The sequence below is a fragment of the Pteropus medius genome, unplaced genomic scaffold (genome assembly GCF_902729225.1).
Source record: "Pteropus medius unplaced genomic scaffold, Ma_sr-lr_union100, whole genome shotgun sequence".
Taxonomy (NCBI): Eukaryota; Metazoa; Chordata; class Mammalia; order Chiroptera; family Pteropodidae; genus Pteropus; species Pteropus medius.
Window position 1 is genome coordinate 124,863 of NW_024346501.1, and position 20,475 is coordinate 145,337.

Below are 20,475 nucleotides of genomic sequence, written 5' to 3' on the forward strand. Positions count from 1 at the left end.
AATAACAGGTAAATAAAGGCACAAAGATCATGCTGTAAAATGAATAAGCTTTTTTGAAGAACTCAAATATAGTCAAGAACTACAACCTATTATACAGCTAATGTCTCACGAGGCTGCACTTAGAGAAGCGCAGAGAGTTGATGTCTAGCTCAAGACTCGGGAGACTCTTGCTGGATAAATGCCTTTTAAATGGATTCTATTACTTGTATGAGCCATTTTGAACCCACAAGTAATAGCGGGCTGAGAAACTGCAATTGAAGAGACAGATCATTAAAGGTTCTTTATGTATCATCATACTCGATACTACCCGGAGTAATTTAACAATGTAGTAAAGATTAAAAAAAAAAAAAATCTGGTCATAAAGGTAGACAGTTGAAAATGATATGTAAGTATCTAGATTTTTTTCTAATACATTCAATTCTGCCCTTCAACAAAGGTTTTCAATTTTCTTTCGCCCATGAGAATATTTTGCTTAGAGATACTGAGGTCCAAATTAGAAAATTCTTGTTATTCAATCAGCTGCATGTGGTACAACAAAAATCTATTACTAAGTGTCTTGTAAAATTCGACGAACTTGCTATATCTTAAGTCAAATCCTCTCCCCATGTATATAACAGACAAATCTAAAAGACAGATGTTATCCTTACCCTTTTTCAATCACAAAATTACAGAGATTTTCATGAATTTTTTTAGAGCTTTATTATGATCATTTTTCTAAAACAGAAAAATTTGCTTTGCAAATGCATCTAACACTCCTATACCGTCACTACAACTTCCTATCCTTTTATCTACTTAGCTTAGTTAAGAAGTGAATTCCCTTGATTTCTCTATCCTTAGCCCAAAAGCCATCACTTCCTCTCTTGTGCAAACTACACCCCCAAGCTCTAGCATCTCAACTGGTGTCGTTAATATCTTCAACTTCTTTGACCAATCCTACTCTGACTTCCCATATACTAGTAGTTAAAGTTTCTTTAGTTTCAAACGCAAATACCTAAACTTAACCATCTTAACAGTAAAGTGACCTAATAGTTTATGTAGCCAAATCATAAAAAGAGACAGGTGAAGCTGGTCTCAGGGACACAGGAATTTAAAACTGTCCCCGCTCTCCTTCAACAATTCTCCTCTTTCCACCCCAAACATCTCCACTCCTTCTCTTTACTACATAAGAAATGTGTCCACAACAAGCAACATCGATTCACATCTTTGTGTCTCTCCATAAGAGAAAACAAACAGTTCTTTCTCCCAGCTCCAGTTTGAAAAGGTTCCTGTTGGTGTGAGTTAGGTCACCTGTCCTCCCCATGGACGAATCCATGTGGTTGGGAGATGAGGTTCTTTGATTGGGCCCATCCCTGAAGCCAAAGGGGCTGGGGTATCTATTAAAGAGATGCTAGCATTGACCTAGCCACTAATGCAATCCTCCTGAGCCTCACAGCCACCTCCATTTGTATGTGGCTAATTCAGCAATAATAGAGAAAATTAAACAACAGCACAAAATAATGCCACTGCAGATTCGTCATCTCATACTGCAGCGGAGCCTTCATTCGTGAGCCTCCTTTAACTTTTTGCCATCTTCCCTAAAACGCATCTTCACTGGCATCTATTCTTTCCTCCTTTTTGATGGTGAGAGGAGTACCCCTTCTCTGCAAGGCTAAGTGTCTAACATTGGTCTTGATACCTTCCTCTTCTGTGGTAACATCTCCTCCTCTACTGGTTCTTTTCTATCAGCTTTCAAATATGTGCAAGTCTCTCCCAAGCCTGCTTCTGCAATTTAGTGACCACCCTTTGTTCCTCAGCCTCTCTTTTTTTAATCCAAGTTTCAGAGAGAACTTTGTGCAATATTTATCTCCACTAAATCTCTTCAATTCAGGCAATCCAACTTTCATCCCTGTTCCATCATTAAAACTGATCATGATAAACTCCTTCCTTGCTGTTAAATTCAAGGCCATTTTTTAGTGTTCCTGCATTTCTTCACCTTTCAGTAGCACAGAACACTCTCAAGTATGTTTTTCCTTATTTTCAGTGACACGATACAGTCTCCTGAATTGCCTCCTGTCTCCTTGGATAATCTTCTTCATTTCTCTTATCTTCTTCATCTTATCTCTTCAATGTGGATGAACCTGAAGGGTTTTCTTTTCAATCTATGTGAACTTTTGTGAACTTCAGATTCACATGTCAGCTGCACTTGGATGTTCCCAAAGCAGCACACACTCAGTAAAGACCTAACTGAGAACGTATGCTCTCGATCTTAGTAAACTGTATAGGTATAAAGCATTTAATAGAGTCCAAGATGAGTAGTTTATGGTAACATAAAATATACTCAAGTAAGAATCCAAGAATTTTTCTATCAATTTTTCCATACTGTACCTGCCTACTAATGGCACAAGAACAAGCCTTTCAGTAATAATGGTTTCAGGACAAATTGTTAAAACTCTCAAGTTCCAATCAAGAAACAATAAAATGGAATTTCAGAGCTGAAAGGGGCCTAAGAGATCATGAAACAAATTCTTCCATAGATGAGGAAAATGTTAACTAACTTCTCTCAAGGTCCTGTAGCTGGTTTTCAAAAACTGTTTCAGAAATCACATTTTTTCCTTAGGAATCAAGAAACTACAGCCACCTAACTACATTCTTTTCTATCAACTAACTAAAACTAACTACATCTTCTCCTCCTAAAACCAAACTTTATAGCATTGTAAATGCATGACTTAGAATAGATTCAAATAATGCTGGTCACTGTAGTAGTCTGTTCTTAAAAGATGAGCTTTAAATTTGAGCCACTGCTGCTAGGACACATGCTTGAAATGCCTCTGTAGGTGAGGATGATGGGTTTGCTGTACTGATCCTATAATCTTAGCCCATTTATCACCAAAGGTATTTGCCATATGAATGGCTGAAAGTGGAGGTATACTCTACGGCTCAGGAAAATATTTTATCTCTAGCTATGAGGGGTTGGTTATCTGACCTAACTCCAAGAGACCAAGGTTTGTGGGTAAACACTGTCATGAAAGGCTGCCATTTCTCTATGGCCATGAATTGGTAGTTGGGATAAGTGAATAAAGGTACCAGGTCAACCTTAATGAACCATAGCAGCTCATATTAATGATAACCAGTTGTGGGAGGCTAAATAATGAACCCTAATAGATGTCCAGGTTCTTTTTATTTTTCTTTTTATTTTTTTTAAATTAAGTTTATTGGGGTAACATTGCTTAATTATATAATTTTCAGGTGTATATTATCATTTGACACCTGTATATTCTATTGTGTGTTTACCACCCAAAGTCCAGTTTCTTTCAGCTACCATATATTTGATCCCCTTTATTCACTTCACTCTCCTCCTAAACCCTATACTTGACTCCCTTTACCCTGTCTACCTTCCCCCTCCTCCCTTACCCCACTAGGAACCACTAGTCTATAGTCTTCTGGTAACCACTAGCCTATAGTCCATATCCATGAGTCTCTGTTTGTTTGTCCTGTTCATTTGTTGCTTTTAGATTTATATCCCACATATAAGTGATATCATGTGATTTTCAACTTTTTCTGTCTGGCTTATTTCGCTTAGCATGATTATCTCGAGGTCCATCCATGTTGTCACAAATGGCAGTATTTCATTTCTTCTTATGGCTGAGTAATAGTCCATTGTATATATGTACCACAGCTTCTTTACCCAATCATCTATCGTAGGACACTTCGGTTGCTTCCATGTCCCAGCCAATGTGAATAATGCTGCTATGAACATCGGTGTGCAAATATCTTTTTGGATTTGGGTTTTCAAGTCTTTGGGGTAAATACCCAGTAGAAAGATTGCTGGATCATATGGTAGATCAATTCTTAAGTTTTTGAGAAACCATACTGTTTTTTCCATATTGGCTGTACCAATTTGCAGCCCCACCAGCAGTGTAAAAGGGTTCCTTTTTCTCCGCATCCTCTCCAACATTTGTTATTACTTGTTCTGTTGATTATAGCTATTCTAACAGGTGTGAGATGGTATCTCATTGTGGTTTTGATTTGCATTTTCCTAATAGCTAGCGATGTTGAGCATCTTTTCATATATTTGTTGGCCATTTGTATGTCCTCTAGGGAGAAGTGTCTGTTCAGGTCCTCTGCCCATTTATTGATTGGATCATTTTGTTGTTGTTGTTGTTGTTGTTGTTGTTGTTGTTGTTGAGTTGTATGAGTTCTTTGTATATATTGGATATTAGGCCCTTATCGGAGGTGTTGCTTGCAAATATATTTTCCCATTAGGATGGTTCTCTCTTTACCTTGTTGATGATATCTTTTGCTGAGCAGAAGCTTTTTAGTTTGATTTATTTTAGCTTTCACTTCCTTTGTCTTTGAGGTCAAATGCATAAAATCCTCTTTAAGTCCAAGGTCCTTCAGTTTACTTCCTATGTTTTCTTCTATGCATCTCATTGTTTCAGGTCTTATATTTAGGTCCATTTTGAGTTAATTTTGGTGTGTGGTGACAGACCACAGTCCAGTTTCATTCTTTTGCAGGTGGCTTTCCAGTTTTCTCAGCACCATTTATTGAAGAGGCTATGCTTTCTCTACTGCATGTTTTTGGCTTCTTTGTTAAAAATTATTTGCCCATATATAAATATGGGTTTACTTCTGGACTCTCAATTATGTTACACTGGTCTGTGTGTCTCTTTTGCTGCCAATTCCGTGCCGTTTGATTACTATCGCTTTGTAGTATAATTAGAAGTTGGGCAGTGTGATGCCTCCAGCCTCGTTCTTTTTTCTCAGAATGGCTTTGGCAGTTTGGGGTCTTTTATGCTTCCATACAAATCTGATTTTTTTGTTCTATTTCTTTAAAAAATGCCGATGGGATTTTGATGGGGATTGCATTATATCTGTATAATGCTTTAGGTAATACAGTCATTTTAACTATGTTGATTCTTCCGATCCCAGAACACGGAATATCTTTCCATTTCTTTGTATCTTCTTCGATTTCTTTTAATAGGGTCTTATAGTTTTCATTATATAGGTCCTTCACATGTTTCATTAGATTTATTCCTAGGTATTTTATTCTTTTTGTTGCAATTGCAAAAGGAATTAATTTTCCTACTTCTTTTTCCTATTAGAGCATAGGAAAGCTATGGAATTCTGAATGTTGATTTTGTATCTGGAGACTTTACAGTATTTGCTTATTGTTTCTAGTAGTGTTCTTGTGGAGTCTTTATGGTTTTCTATATAGAGAATCATGTCATCTAGAAATAGTGACAGTTTGACTTCTTCATTTCCTATTTGGATGCCTTTTCTCTTGTCTGATTGCACTCGCTAGGACCTCCAATGTTATATTGAATAACAGTGGCGATAGTGGACAGCCTTGCCTTGTTCCTGATCTTAGAGGGAAGGTTTTTAGTTTTTAACCATTAAGTATAATGTTGGCTGAGGGTTTGTCATAGACAGCCTTTATTATGTTAAAGTACTTTCCTTCTATACCGATTTTGTTAAGTGTTTTCATCACAAATAGATGTTGTATCTTGTTGAAGGCTTTTTCTGCATCTATTGATATGATCATATGATTCTTATTTTTTAATTTGTTTATGTGGTGTATCACATTAATTGATTTGCGTATGCTGAAGCATCCCTGAGCCTCTAGGATGAAGCTCACTTGATTGTGGTGTATAATCTTTTTAATATGTTGCTGTATTCGGTTCACTAGTATCTTACTTAGGATTTTTGCACCTGTGTTCATGAGAGATATTGGTCTGCAGTTTTCTTTTTTTGTGTTATCTTTACCAGGTTTTGGTATCAGGGTAATATCGGCCTTATAAAATGAGTTGGGAAGTATTGCCTCCTCTTGGATTTTTTTGGAAGAGTTTAAGGAGAATAGGTATGAAATCTTCTTTGAATGTTTGATAGAATTCACCGGTAAAGCTATCTGGTCCTGGATTTTTACTTTTGGTAGGTTTTTGATGATTGTTTCAATTTCCATACTGTTGATCCATCTATTGAGATTTTCCATTTCTTCTTGATTCAGTCCAGGAAGGTTGTATTTTCTAATTACTGGTCCATTTCTTCTAGGTTATTAAATTTGGTGTTATATACTTTTTCATAGTATTTTGCATGATCCTTTGTAATTCTGCGATGTTAGTCATAATTTCCTCTCTTTCATCCCTGATTTTGTTTATTTGTGTCCTTTCTCTTTTTTCTTTAGTGAGTCTAGCCAAGGGTTTATTAATTTTATTAACATTCTCAAAGAACCAGCTCTTTGTTGCATTTATTTTTCCTATCGTTTTTTTTGTTGTTGTTTTCAATTTCATTTATTTTTGCTCTAATTTTGATTATTTCTTTTCTTCTACTGACTTCAGGCTTCATTTGTTCTTCCTTTTCTAGTTTTTTAAGATGAAGTGTTAGGTTATTTGGGCTCATTCTTGTTTTTGGAGATAGGCCTGTAATGATATGAACTTTCCTCTAATGACTGCTTTTGCTATATCTCAAAAGTTTTGATATGTTGTACTATCATTATCATTCGTTTATATGCATCTCTTGATCTCTCTTTTTATTTCTTCTCTGACAAAGTTATTCTTCAGTAGTATGTTGTTTAATCTCCATGTATTTGTGTTTCTTCCTGATGTCTTTCTGCAGTTGATCTCTAGTTTCAAAGCATTGTGATCAGAGAATATGGTGTTATGATTTCAACCCTCTTATATTTGTTGAGGCTATCTCTGTGTCTCAGTATGTGGTTGATTCTTGAGAATGTTCCATGTGCACTAGAGAAGAATGTATAAACAGATGTTTTGGGATGGAAGGCTCTGTAAATGTCAATTATGTCCAGTTGGTCTAATGTGTCATTTAAGGATGTTATTTCCTTACTGATTTTCTGTTTGGATGATCTATCCATATCTGGATGTACAGGTTCTTAATCCCTGGAACCTGTGAATATCTCTATATACAGCAAAAAGTTTGCAAACATGATTAAGTTAATGATCTTGAGATGGGGAGAGCATCCGGTCTGGGCGGTGTCTATATAAAAAGGTGGTGGAGAGAGAGTTAAGACAGAAGAGAAGGCAATGTGAAGATGAACACAGAAATTAGAGTGATTATAGATACAAGCCAAGGAATGCCAGCGACCGCCAGAAGTTGGAAGAGTCAGGGAATAGATTTTCTCCTAGATCCTCCAGAGGGAATGCAGCCCTGTCATCACCTTGATTTCAGACTTCTGGCTTCCCAGATGGTGAGAGAATATACTTCACTTGTTTTAAGTTGCCAAGTTTATGGTAATTTGTTACAGTAACCCTAGGAAACAAATATGCTAGAGTATAAATGGATGTCTGAACAAAAAATGATCATACCCACAAGTTGATTTTCAGAAATATTTCCAGAGTCAGCCCTTAGGTAAAATATAGTCTTTTACTATAGTGCTCTCAACTGAAGTTATGAGAGTACAACCAGAATTAGCCAAGGAACTTAAAAAATATTGATAATTGAGCTCCATTCCGGATCTACTGACTCATAGTTCTGGTGGAGGGATCTATACATGCTTATTTCCAAATGCTTCACCTTTGATATGAAATCTTGGTTAAAAATCACTGCTTTACAAGTTTACAATCTTTTCTCTAACTGAAATTCCTGCAACAACCCAGGAGCTAGACAAAAAATACTTCTACTGAGACTAAACTGGACAGAATGGTTCTTCAAATTTGAAGTTCATTTTTAAGAATAAGAAAGCAAAATAAATGGCTTAAATTACAGAGATCAAGGTCTCTTGGTCTAAATTTACTTTTAAGTCTTTATTCCTCACTTTTGATTGCTTCTTGAGATGATAAAATGCAATTTTATTCAAGGCTTAGCACTATCGCTGAGAGCCCACAGATGGTTCTGAGGTTTTCTCCATTACCATGCATTGTGCAACCATGACTCCCTCTGCCTCCGGAAGCACATTTTGCAATCTATGAGATTCATGTATTTTAGTTCAATCATCGCTAAACTCCAATGATTTTTTTCATCCTGTGCTCCTCGAATCATTACAAAAAGTACAGAGGATAACATAGCTTCTGATTTCCCTTTGTGAAACGGACAGTGACCATGATGAAATCATTACCCAGGAAGAATTATGACACCGTCAATACCATTGCTATCTGTTCAAGTGCAATGTTGCTCCATGCAGATATTCAGATCAAGCAGACTTTTAATAATTAAATACACACCACTCTGGAAGTGTTATCAGAGAAAGACGGAGTTTGAAAAAGATATTGGTTAAAAATTGATGATAAAACTAGTTATAGCAAATGAGTTTCGAATTGGTTAGAAAAACTCAAAATATCTTAAAGCAATGATCCTCAACTTTTATTTTCTTCTCTATGACTTAAAATAATATTGAAAAACTGCATTACCTCTTCATCTAAAGAGATGCCCTAAAACCAATATTTATAATTGACTCTTCATTTGCCCCCTCCACCACTGCAGGCTTTTTTATACATGTGCAATGTATCAAAAAGGTTATGAATGAGAGCTAAGTTTTTCTTTTTAAGTGCCAGAAGGCAACTGTCAAGCAGAGGTGAAAAAGGATAAATAGCCTGAAGCTCTGACCACGAGAGTATTCATAGGTAGATCCATTTTAGGGAGAGGTACGCAGTAAGAGTTTCTGGAAAAGAATCCCTTTAAACTGTATTCCCTACCCACTGGACAGTTTTCATGCACCCAAGTTTAAAGAAGGTATATTAAATACATTAAAAAACATATATTCATAAGCAACCTTGTAAACATTCAACTCTTTAGCTCTCATTCTGGGTGACAGAAGCATGCTTCTCAAAATAAGTAAGTATATTTTCTCCACATTTATAGTCATATCTGTTTTTTGGATCTAGCTGCCATGTAAACAGAGTCAAAATCTATGTCCTAGACAACTACCTTAAGCTTGTGTTGTGGTACACTTACAGACCCAGCCTGCAATGGCAGAAACAGCTAACCATTACGTGTCTGAATCCATTAAGTAAATGGGCCAGCACAAATCCATAATTAATTAGAAAGCCCTTATCTTACTGAAAAGGAGTCTGAAGTATAATTAGTATATATAATTCATTTCATAATAAACATTTCTGAATACATTCTATAGGCTAGAGTGGCATTATGTTAGGTGCAGGTGAATTTACTCTGCCTCAAGAGCCTCTCATGCAAGGATAACAAAATGTGTTGCTGACCCTGACGGAACTTTATCTAAGGGAGAATTAGTCAGCTAACAGAATCGCCTAATCTTTTACCTCCTATTTACAATGTGCAAGATACTTTCATACACAGTATCTAATATATGACATTATATTACATGTATTTAGAGAAAAATTAAGTAGAAAAGAAAACAGACCCAATTTCAGGATCTAAGAAGGGGGCATCTGACTGTCACTAATTAGTCCTTTAAAGACAAACTATTTCATTTGCCTGGTCTTTCTTTTTTATATATGCAATATGAGAAAGTTGCATTTATCTTTTTTTAGTCCTCTTCCGGATCTATTATTTTAGGATGCTACATGAAAAAAATCTCAGAAATCACCCAGTCAAATTCTCAAACTAGTTCTTTCCCTAGTCCCTGCTCCCTTTTCCTGTGTCCTCCATTAATTTTTTTTTTTTTGCCATGGCTGATTAGTTGCATCACTACCTGCCCTCAAATTCCAGGCATGACTCTTATAAATAAATGAACACTTCAAAATTGCATATGAACAAGAATGAAAAAGGAAGAGAGGAAGAGAGTGAGGGAAGATGAGAGAGAGTAAGAGAGAGAAAATGAGAATGAGAGATTGATTGATTTAATTCTCTAAGGGGGAAGAGGGGCAAATGGGGCTGCCTGATTGCTTGTTGACAAATATATCTTTGTGAGCTAAAATAGGAATCACCATTCCTTTATTATGATCAAAGGAAAATAAATGCAAACAAAGATAATACTAAATAGGTACACCTCTCAAAAGATCTGATGAGCAACTCTGGAGGTACACTACAGCAACCGTGAAAGTGAATAAAAATATAACTGCTATTTATCTTTTGTACTAAACACAATACCCTAAACTTTTACTAATGTATGTACATTTCATTCATTCATTTTGAAGGTAGGCTTGATCAATAAAGTGTCATGAGTATTTATACATAGCACATTCCTCCTAAAGTGCCTTTTCTATACATATGATTACCTTCCAAATGGCTGCTGTGTCTTAGGAAAAGTTACTTAAATATGCTAATACAATTAACATTATTGAAATGTAAGCAAAACTTTAAATACTAAATAGCCACTAAGAGCCTTTCTTTTTATTGAAGTATAACTGACATAAAACAGTATATTAATTTCAGGTGTATGACATAATAATTAGATATTTATATGAAGTTCCTTGTTGAGCAAAAATTTTTAGAAAAAACTTTTTCCCCTTATTAAAACTGGAAACATATCCTTTAACATAATAAAGGCCACATATGACAAGCTCATGGCTAACATCATACTCAACAGTGAAAAGCTGAGAGTTTTTCATCTAAGATCAGGAACAAGGCAAGGATGCCCCACCCTTGCCGCTTTTATTCAACATAGTATTGGAAGTCCTAGATAGGGCAATTAGGTAAGAAAAAGAAATAAGAGGCATCCAAATTGGAAAGGAAGAAGTAAAACTGTTACTATCTGCAGATGACAAATTATATATAAAAAAACCCTAAAGACTCCACCAAAAAAATAAAAGAATTCAGTAAAGCTGTAGATACAATATCAATATACAAAAATCTGTTGCATTTTATACACTAATAACAAACTATCGAAAAGAGAAATTAAGAAAACAATCCCACTTATAATTGCATCAAAGAAGAATAAAATACCTAGGAATAAAGTTAGCCAAGGAGGTGAAAGACCTGTACAATGAAAACTACAAGATATTAATGAAAGAAATTAAAGAAGATACAAATTAATGGAAAGATATGCCGCATTCATAGATTGAAAGAATTAATATTGTTAACATGTCTATACTACCTAAAGTAATCTACAGGTCAATGCAATCCCTACCAAAATTCCCAAGGCATTTTTCATAGAAATAAGACAATCCTAAAATTTGTATCAAACCACAAAAGACCCTGAATAGCCAAAGCAATCTTGAGAAAAAACAAAGCTGGAGGCATCACGTGCTCTGATTTCAAACTATATTATAAAGCTATAATAATAAAAAAAGTATGGCATTGGATTAAAGCAGACACATAGATTGACGTAACAGAGTAGAGAGCCCAGAAATAAACCCATGCCTATACAGACAATTAATTTATGACAAAGGAGCCAAGAACATACAGTGGGGGAAAGGACAGTCTTATACCATACACAAAGATTAACTCAAAATGTATTAAAGACTTGAACATAGGACTTGAAGCCATAAAATTCCTATAAGAAAATATAGGTGGTAAGTTCCTTCACATCAGTCTTGGTGATGATTTTGAATTTGAAACTAAAAGCGAACACAACGAAACAAAATAAACGACTGGGACTGCATTAAACTAAACTGCACAGCAAAAGAAACCATTGACTAAATGAAAAGGCAACCTACTTGAGAGCAAAAAAATAAAAAATAAAAAAATAAAAAAATAAAAAAATGGGCGGAGGATCCGAATAGACATTTTCTGAAAAAGACATACAGCTGGCCAACAGGTACATGAAAAAAGATGTACACCATTATCAGGGAAACGGAAATCAAAACCACAATGAGATATCACCTCACAACTGTTAGAATGGCTATTATCAAAAAGACAAGAAATAAATGCTGGTAAGAATGTGGAGAAAAGCAAATCCTTGTCTACTGTCAATGGGAATGTAAATTGTTGCAGTCACTATGGAAAACAGTATGGAGGTTCCTCAAAAAATTAAAACTAGAACTACTATATGACCCAACAAATCCACTTTTGGGTATGTATCCAAAGAAAATGAAAACACTAACTCTAAAAGCTATATGCACCCATGCTCATTGCAGCATTATTTACAATAGCCAAGATATGGAAACAATCTAAGTGTCCGTTGATAGATGAATGGATAAAGAAAGCGTGATACATTTGTGTGTATATATATATATATGTGTATATATTATATATCCACATACATAAACATGATGGAATATTATTCAGCCATAAAAATAGAATCTTGTCATTCACGACATGGATGTACCTGGAAGGCATAATGGTAAGTGAAATAAGTCAGGCAGAGAAAAACAAATACAGTATGATTTCACTTATATGTGAATCTAAAACAAACAAAAGTCAACAAAACAAAAACAGAACTCATGTTCAAAGATAGAGATTGGTGATTATCAGGGCGGTGGGGGATGGGAGAAATGGGTGAAGGGGGTTAAAAAAACAAACTTCCAGTTATAAAATAAATAAGTCCTGGAAATGTAATGTACAGCATGGTGACTACAGTTAATAATACTGTATTGCATATTTGAAAGTTGTTAAGAGAGTAGATCTTAAAATTCCTCATCACAAGAAAAACAATATTTTCAGTAACTATGTAAGGTAACAGATGTTAACTAGATTTATTGTGGTGATCATTTCACAATGTATATAAATATCAAATTATTATGTTGAATACCTAATATGTCAATTATGCCTCAATTAAAAAAATTGTAAACATATCCTAATGCACTGATTTGAATATTAAGTTCAAATGCTAGTCCAACATCAAAAACAAAAACAAAAACAAAAACCAACAACAAAGACTAAATATCTAGAGAAATAGGCAGGTAACATAAATTCGTAAAGACAGCCAGAGAGAGACTCTCAGGAATTAGAGAAAGCTCCATCTAGACAGGCAGCTAATTCTCAGCTGCAGCCTAATTTCAACCAGGCAGGAATGTAGATTCACTATTGTTCACTCTTTCTATTTTTCAGAAGTAGCCAGAAGTATAAATTGTTCAAGGCTCACAAACTTTCAAGTGCGGCAACAAAAATAACAAAACCACTATGGGCCAGACAAAATGCCATCTGTTGTCCTACAGGACAACAGTTTTGAAACTCTGATTAGAATGATGTGATTAGAAACTGTAGGGAAGTAACAACGACAATCAATGACAATCATTGAATAGATATAACAAAACTTTTTGGTTTATGATTTAGAGACTTAAACTTCTGAATATTTGATGTTTCAGTTAATGAGGTTTCTGACTTTGTGATCATGTTCTAACCATTTCTTAATAGCTGATATTCCACTGATGATAACAATATAGCTATCCATGAAGCCATACTATGTGAGTCACTATACTAAGAGATTTATTTTCATTTAATCTCACTGAATCCTCACAGCAACTGTATGAGAGAGGTATTATTATCTCCACTTTTGAAATGGTATAACTAATGCTTGCTTATAAAGGTTAAGTAACCCGCCAAAGGTCATAGAGCAGAGAGCTGGGGATCTGAAGACAGGTTCATCCGAAGCCAGTGCTTTAACTGCCGGACTCATGACCCAATATTGATATACATATACATATATGCTTTAATATTAATAGATTGAGTGATAAAATTTGCCACTTCAATAAATGCTATGTTGTTTAAAACACTTACTAGAAATTAGAGTTTATGAAGTTAAAAGCAAACAATGTTATTCATATTCTTTAATTTCTTACTTTTTTACTTTTTATTATCAGCTTGGGACTTATTTAAAAACGATGTTTTCACTAAGGAAGATATCCATGATCATAATCTTAAGTTCATAGCTAAGAAAATTTATGATGACAGTGTATATGAATTGATGGTCAGTAGTTCAAGTTCTCCTTTAATATATCATGGAATCTTTATAATCATTCTGCTCCAACTACCTACACAGCATACCTTGTTTAATTCATATTTATTGTATTATTCTAATGTACAATAACTACAACAAATATTTTATTGTAATATCTGCTGATATCAGGGAAAAGTATTTTTATAACTACTAGACAATAATAAGAATTCATTTTTTCTATAATAGAATAGTATATATCATACTATAAGTACTTATACAAAATAGTATATTTTTATAACTATTGTTAGAGTATAATTCATGTTCGTAACATGAATAGTATGACACTTATAACAGTATAGTATAAATAAATCTCTTAAAACTGTTGACTCATTCATTCATCTATTCAGTCAACAAATATTTACTGAATCTCTACTATCTGTCAGCTTGTCAGGTATAGATATAGGATATAGGCACTGAAAGTTCAGTGGTGAATAACACAGACATAGAACTTAGACTTAGTGGAGGGTGGAAACCGACAATAAAGGAATAAGGAAAACAAACAAACAGATAAAAATGACTCCATCATTTTCTGGTAGGCTACCAGATCATTATTTTAAGGTAATTAAAATACGGGCAAACAGGTAAACAGATCATGCATGTAGAGCTTTTTGCCCAGAAAACAAGGGTTTATTCTGCATGTGCTGGGCAACCACTGGAGGAGTTTAAGCAAGAGACTAACCTGCCTAGTTCATGTTCTCGAAGTCGGCCTGGCTGCTCTGCGGAGAAAAGATTGAAAGAGAGCAAGGGAAGTGGTAGCAAGGCTGGTGGTATCTGAGGAAGAGATGAGGTGACCTGGACTGGGGTGATGGCAGTGGCAGATTTGAAATGTATCAGGCCATCTTCCTAAATTATGGAAGAAGGGTGGCCCATCTCTGCATACCTCAAGCACAAATAAGAAAATTGGGTCAGACAGTTTCAACAGTAGCACCAGAGATACATTGTTATCCATTAGTATTTAAGCTAAAAATGAGATAAGTATATTCGAATATATTATTAAAGGAAAAAGGTGCAAAACAGTGTGTTTGGTATGTTGACATCTTGTGGAAAAAGAGTGTGGGTATTTGCTCATTCAGAACATTTCTGAAGGGATACAGAAGAAACCACTGACAGCAATTGCCTCGAGAGATGGCAAATGGGGGAGCTGGGGTGGGAAAGAGAATTTTCAGTGTATAATCTCTATACTGTTTGAATGTTTACCACACCATGCATGCATTACCTTTTCAACTGAAAACCTAGATACTAGATTTTAAACTCCGTACACATATAATCAAGTCTTCTGCTTCTCTTTATTGTCCACAGTGCCTCATTAATTGTCTTGACCACAGCATGTGTTTAAAAGAAAAATTGATTGAAAAGACAAGGACCTCAGTGGTAATGATCTCAATATCACAATTATGATGAGAGGTAGCACATGCAGAAAAAAAGAACAGGCAAGAAATTAGTAGACTTGTATCAAACCTGCCTCTTCCATTAGATATTAGTGACTATAGGCCACTAACAATGAATTGATTCCTTCATCTGTCAAGATAGTATAACGACACTTACCTCACAGAATCATGAAGATGAAATGAAACCATCAGTATGAAAACATTTGTACCGTGTAAAATGACATGTACATAAAAGCTACTATTGTTGTTACATGCAGTCTATCCCTGTCCTTCTTATTCCTGTCCTTTTACGGAATACTTGAATTTAAACATCCAAAATCTATCCACTTCCACTCCCTTAGCCAATCAATAACTCATGCCAGACATATGCTGGGTGTGGGAAGAATCACTTATTTTGAATCAAACTGGCAGTATGGCATCATGGGCAAATTATGCCAACAATTAACCTTTACTGAGTAGTTAACAAGTGCCAGGACCTGTTCCTAGGGTTGTATGTGGATTACATCACTTACTCTTCACTGCCACCTACAGCTGTTATTCCCCTTCTACAAATGAGGAAAATGGGGTGCAGAGAGGTTAAGCGTTATTAAATGGCAGATCTCAAAAAGAAATCATAAGGCAGTCTGATTCTAAATTTTTCTTTGATTTTGCTTTTTCCTTAAAAAATCTAGGCTTTTACTTCCTGTGTCTCTACTTCTAGGCACACAGGCTAGCCTCTTTTATATAATTCTCCCTCTAAAATTTAGAAGAACAAGAATACACAGTCTTTGACCACTCTAACTAGTATATTATTCTCTCAAGGATCTTATAATTTGGCGCAGAACTCCAAACCTGGACGTCTAATGCTATTTTCCAGCTAGAGTCCTATCTGTTTTAGAAGGTGCCAGGCTGGATGGCTGACAAGTGAAGGAACACCCTCCATATGGCTGACATTTATTGAGTGCTACTACACTACGAATTCTGAGCTGAGCATGTATGTGCATTTTAAAATTTAACCTTCTACAACCTATGAAGAGTATTTACTCCACTGATTTCAAAGCTGGGGATTTGACAGATTGTTACTTGTTGTAGGTTGTAGTTGCCAGATCAAATGCAGGATGCCCAGTTTGTGTGAACAGAAGTGACCACAGTGACTCCATCTTGTACCCTGGACTCCACCTTCTTGGACAAACACATGGCACTGACATTGCTGACTCGCCAAACAGAAGTTATAGGCTGAGAAAGAACTTTTCAAGGACTACAAAATAGCTGTGTTTTTAAAGGACTATGCAAAAGATTCTTTCCCAGTAACAGAAAGAGATATTCATGAAAAACCAATGACTTGTAAAAGATAATTTTTCCTCCAATCACAGTTCTTGGTGGATAACTAATGTAATCTGAATGCTCTTTTTTTCCTTTTTCTTTTAAAAGTCCCTGTGCCTAATCCTCGAAAGAGATACTTTTCTGGTTGCTGTCAGAATCTGTGTTCCCAAATTATAATTCAACACCCCAAATAAATGCTTTACTTTTCCTGCAGCTTTGCTTTTTTCTCTAGGTCAACAAATGTGAACTTCAGATAAACAATAAATAACTTTCTTAAAGCATAACTGTGCCCTCAAATCATGCACTAGACATTTATACTAAACATTATTATTTATCCGAAATTCAAATTTAACTGGGTATTCTGTTATTTACATGTGACAATCCTGCGCTGGTGACAGTTATTAGTAGTAAGTGACAAAGCTGAAACTCAAACAAAGGACTATTTGACTCCAGAGCCCATGTTTATATTCACTACTTTACACTTTCTTCTTTGTCCTTCCCAAAATGGACTTGCTATGACTATGTCAAAACTCTCCTGGGAAGAGGATCTGCATCTCAGGTAGAATAGGTATTCTTATGGAAGTATAGATGGAAAGATTACAACCTATAATCTGAAAGGACACTCATCTTCAAATCAATGTGGGCATTAAAAAATTAGCGTCCAAACCAGGATGTAGATGTGATTTAATGTAGCAATCCTTATAGAGACAGAACTTTGACAAAGTTAATGTAATTATGGTCTTAGTGAATCACCACTTTCTTCCACATGACTTAAGATTAACTTCCAAAGTATTCTTCAACATATATAACTATTCTCTGACCTGTGTAAGCATGATGATTTTTAAATTCATTGTATTTATGGATATCTCCTGATTTTGCTTTTTAATTCTTATACCCTAATCTTCTGGCACTGTAATTTATTTATCAAAACTTATCTGGATTTGGATTAAGCTATGCTTTTGAAAAATATGACAATAACCAATGTTACCAAAGAAGATTCTGGATTGTACCTGCCATAATCTGATGTTAGACCCTCTTGTTGGTAAGCCTTTCTTGCTGGGATGTGGTAGGTGCATACCATAATAAAGGATGCTTCACATTTTTAGAACTCGAGGAAAAAGAGTTCAAAGTAACCTTGTAAATTACATGTAATATTTTTAAATACCTGAGAAAAATTATCAATTATATTCAATAATTATGGACATGATGATAAAACCATACACAGTTAAAAACTGTTTGCCGGCTAACATGCAGAGTTCTTTTTATAAATGGCTTGTAGAAAACGATCCCTGGGGGACTTTGACATTTAGAGAGATCACCAGGCATGGCGTTTGTTCTCTATCATTTCCATGCATTAGACAAAGCAATGAAGACAAACCAAATGGAAACAGAATTTATCTAAAGCAATCAATACAGCCAAATTAAATAACCTAATTCAGTGGCTACCAGGCTTTTTGATTTCATGAGCAGGAAAATTTTCAAAAAAGATTTTGGAAACCCACAGAGAATTGTCAGCTTTTCGTTTTGCCAAGTGAGGAAATAAATTTAAACAAAACAAAACAGTATTTATTATTGCCACCATTACATAAAAATGAGGACAATCTCAAAATAAAGGAATGTTTCCCAAAAAAGGACTAATCTTAAACTAACATTTTCACTATAGACTGAAAACTCTGACATCGACCAACAGCAGAACATGGTCTAGTCCCATAACTGCTAGAATATAGTGTTTTGGAAAAGACGTAATTTTTAAAAAGACATCTCTGCTATTTGGCACTTGCTAAACACAAAGTTAATTAAGGTACATAAACCATTTTAGTCATGAGAAATTATTCCAGTCTTATTTGTAGCTATATATGCTATTTCCTCTGCTATTTGTTTTATCAAGGAAATCCATGTATATCATTTTCATAATCAAAAATTACTAAAACGCTTACAAATGAACATAATAATTCCTTGATTTACCACTAACTCTTGCTGTCCAGAGGTAATCTTTTCCAACTCCTGGACATGGGGAGAATCACTTATTTTGAATCAAATTGGCAGTTGGGCATCATGGGTAAATTTATTTATTTCACTATGAACTATCGACTTTCAACTGTGGAACTCTGGAAAAAGAGCATTTAGTGCTTGCTAGTGCGTTCACCTTCTCTCTCTCTCTCTCTCTCTCACACACACACACACACAGAGAGAGAGAGGGGGAGAGAGAGAGAGAGAGAGAAAGAGAGTCACTCTCAGGCTTTCTCTCTCCTCTAACCCCAATCCTTCCACTAAAATAATACTGCAATCACAATTTGGAGGAACATCAATTTTTAATGCCTACATTCTTATGACTTTGTAGATATAAATTGCTCCTGAGCTATGAGTGCATTATGCTACATTTGCTTTTTTATTTTCCCTGGAGTTGATCAGTACCTCATTTTGTTGTTTGTTTCCTTCGTTTTCTAAGAGTCTATTTCTAATTCATCTCCATACTCTCCGACAGAACTGGAAATCGTCTCTCCATATGGTCCGACACTTATTCTCTCAGTGACTCTGTTGGGAGCATCCTTGCAACCCTCTATTCTCCCACTCCAACCCAACTGGTTGATTTCCATCTCCTGCATAGCTATTGTTCTAGGGCTTCCTTTTATCATCATCCTGGGGATTCACTCTACCTCTCTGCTAGTGAAGTTCCTGTTGACTGGATATCATGCCTTCTCTTCTTCAAATAACTGAGAAAAGGTACATGGGTGAGGACAAAGTGAAGAGACTGCCCATTGTGCAACGTGTGTACTTTTCACTTATTTCTGCTTTTTTCCCATGTGGGAAGCTCACTATTGGCCTCAGCTGAGCCTGATTTGCTAAATTCAAAGTCTCTGAGTTAATCTCCTCAGAGAGCAACTGCAGAAGATGTGAGGAATAAGGTCACTTGGATAACAAAGTAGGGGAGGGCAACTAGAGGGTCCTGTTACTGATGTTAGAAGCTTTAAAAGGATCTTCCTGTTTTGACCCACTGCCCTCAGAGGTAATCATTACCTCTAATTCCTAGGCCTTTCCTGAATTCTGTGGGGGAAAATCTTTCCTTCTTCTTTCCTTGGCTTCCAGATATGCAGCCACTTGGGTTCCAGCTTTCTCTGGGGTGCTAAAATAGCTAACAAGTCTACATGCTTTCCATCTTTCAAATTTTGTTGACATCTTGAGGGCATCCTGTCTTGTTCGCTGCACCCTTGAGTTCTATTGTCGATTCAGTGGTGTTTACGTAGGCATAGAGATAAAAGCATATTATTTCCTTAAACTCTGAAAATTATGCTTTTGCAGCATATAAATATCACTTAATCATGGTTTCAGAGATGATAGCAGGGGGTTGATGAAGCATACAAAAATCCCCTCAAAACACTGCCCAATCATAACAAAAGTATTCTGAAGAGGCTTTCTATTTTACCTTTTTTTTTTTTTTTTTTTAAATGTGTTTTGAGGAAAAGAACTGTCATAAATCAGCACACTGCGGGTACTTTATCATTACCTTTAAGTGACAGGAAAAAGCTTCTTTCAAAGCACTTTCATGTATCTGTCTGCCTATTAGGTCTAGTTAGTTAACATGACTCCAACCCTTCCCATTTACTCATGCTGGATTAGAAGAAAACTCTAATAAAAAGCTGGACAGAAAATGAATTCCTCTGTCATGAACCTGCTGGGGCTCCAGGGTCTAGAGAAGGTCCTATTGCTTGCTGTAAACACCTCAGCACGTCCCAGTGGATTTCTCAGTTGTAGAGTTGTAGCTGACCCTACTAAATTGCACCTCAGTGCAAGAAGGAGATTATCGTGTGTGGGACAGATATATAATCTTATTTGATTTACAGACATACCTCTGAGATATTAAAGGTTTGGTTCCAGGCCACTGCAATAAAGCAAGTTGTAATCTTTTCTGCAAAAAAGATTGGTAGAGGATCTTGCTTTCATCTCTAAACAAACCTCAACATCTGTGAAGCACAATAAAGCGAGGCGCAATAAAACGAGGCATGCCTATACTGAAATCATACAAAAACTTGGCTCTTCAGGTTTGAATCTTGTGATAAT

General features: G+C 35.6%; 1 protein-coding gene across 1 annotated transcript in view; it reads right to left on the reverse strand.

The window, feature by feature from the left end:
• PSD3 (pleckstrin and Sec7 domain containing 3) overlaps positions 1-20,475 on the reverse strand; it is a 500,329-nt gene that overhangs the window by 97,999 nt on the left and 381,855 nt on the right.